Below are 2,559 nucleotides of genomic sequence, written 5' to 3'. Positions count from 1 at the left end.
ATAAATCGATTCATCAATTCATAATTTTTCGAACCCTTGTTGTCATCGGTATTCACTTCACAAGCCGATCTTCATTAAAAAATTCTATCCTTCAAGATTAAAACATAAATATAATATCACGTGAAATATATATATATATATATATATATATATACACACACACACTTCAAATATGAAATAATAGAGTGATCATACTTGTAAATATAAAATGATGAAAAAACATAAGGTTTTCTAAATTAAATATTTTTAGGAGTTATGAATATAAAAAGTATGAGTTATGAATATTAATAAGAGTGAAAATGGAATAAATGTGTTGTGAATGTAAGACTTTTAATAAAACAAATTGTAACGATCCTCTTAGTCGTTTTAGAAATTTTAACCATCATTTTTATATTAACTTTTTTATTAGATTTTATAAATAATGTATATGACTTATAAGAATGAGTGACAAGATTTTCAGATTTAATAAACGATTATTTTATTGTTAATAATAATGGGAAAAAATAAATAAAAAATGAAATTAAATAAATAAATCGAATAATAATAATAATAATAATAATAATAAAAGGCAAAGTGCCCTAAAGTCTCAGGCTGTGAGTTTGAAAAAGAACGAACAGAACAAAAATAAAGTACGCAGAAGAAGAAAAAAAAGGAATGCAGAAAAAAAAGAGGAAAAAGGAGGAGAAAAGTTGATATGTTCATCTTAAGGCGTCAAGGTAATTATTCTCATTCTTTCTATAAAAAAAAATTATGTATCTAGGAGTAGATTTTTAGATTAAAATGTATATAATTTATATTAATATGCGAACTTGTGATTATGCACACAGATCATTGTATACTAAATTATTATTATTATTATTATTATTATTATTATATTTGGTGGAAATTTAATCTTTTTATATACATATAGTAATGACTGTCAACTTAAACTTGAATTGAAAAATTAAGGCCAATTATTGAGAATTAATAATAAAATAATTATGAATTAATCATTGGCTACAAATTATGGAAATAGAGTTACTGTTTCTTGGCACAGGTTGCAGGTGGTGTAACTTAACTTAAATTTTTGAATTTACATTGTAGTTGTCGCTTTATAATTGAATTTTTAACATATAGATATAGGTGATAAAATTGATTATATTGTATTACACGAATATTATTAGATTTATGAAATTGAAGAAGTTAGAACTTAACTCTAGGCTTGAAATTTGGAAAATATGAGAGTTGACATATTAGTTGGGATCAAGACTTAAAGAACTTGATTATAGAATTGAGTGAGTTTCTGGGTCTAGACTAAACCTATAGTAATATGGGTGTTGTTCGTGATTATATATTTTGATAGATTGCATCGGTTTGAAAGCTCAACGAAAAGGGAAGGCCCAAGTTATGGAGTCATTGTTCGACTATTTGAGGCAAGTGGATTTCTAAACACTTGTTAAGTGTATGGAATGTGTGTATTTCCTTGTGGTTTATGTTTGGGAGTAATGGGACTTGGTAAAGGGTTGACTTGTCCATATTGATTAATTCTAATGATGAAAACAAAGGGTAATAAAAGGCAATGTGAATAATGGTTTTGTGTATGATGTGTTGATAATGGAGAATAATTTGAAAGACTTGTTGAATCATTGTTGATGTTGTTGTCAATTGTGCAATGTTATGAAAATGGCTATATCCTCTTTATTTGTATGAACATGTCATTTGCATTATTTTGAGACATGGTTGTGAAAAGTGTTATGTGTATTGAGAAAGAATTAGAACTTAAAGAGAATGTACCATTTCGAGGGACATATCACGCACCGCGGTGGATACTATATTTCGAGATACGTATTGCGCACCGTGATGGTTACTATAATTGAGGGTCGTGTCGTACGCCGCGACAGATGCATAGACAGATATGTCCTCCATGGGTCCAGGACTGAGAGACAGCGGATGTGTACCACTAGGTCAAACATGCATCATTATACTTGACATTACATTCCATTGCATTGCACATACTTATCATTAGTGAACTTGATATTGTGTTTTCCTGATTTTGTGAATGCCTTTCTGCGGAACTTGTGATTGATGAATACTTGATATACCGTGGTTTCACGGTATTATTAATACTTTTTCCTTAAGTTTAGTGTGTCCAAAAGCCTTTTTGTGCTAATATTTATATAAGTTTCTCCTTATTTGCAGGAAATTTGTCCAAAGATGAATGCAGAGGTTTTTGAGTGAAGAAATGCAGAAGAGACCACCTACGGAGCCTTGACGGTCTGTCATGCTCGTGATGATCCGTAGGTGGCGGCGTAGTGCAGCTGCTGAAGGAAGATGAGGAATTCTGACCAAGCGTGGGGCTACGGAAAAAGTGATGGATCATCGTAACCATGACAGTCCGTCCTGAGGTTCGTCATGAAGTTCAGAGAAGTAGTCCCAGTACCCATATTCCAAGAGTTCAAGTGTTTTGAAACGGAGACCATCAATGGACCGTTGTGCTTGTGAATATCCGTCGCACCTGCCATCGAGGGTAATGAAGAGAGCAACTAAAGAAATTGCATAAAGTATGGGACGACAGAGTCC

Source organism: Solanum lycopersicum, chromosome 8, assembly GCF_036512215.1.
Source record: "Solanum lycopersicum chromosome 8, SLM_r2.1".
NCBI classification, from domain to species: Eukaryota; Viridiplantae; Streptophyta; class Magnoliopsida; order Solanales; family Solanaceae; genus Solanum; species Solanum lycopersicum.
This window is presented reverse-complemented; position numbering follows the sequence as displayed.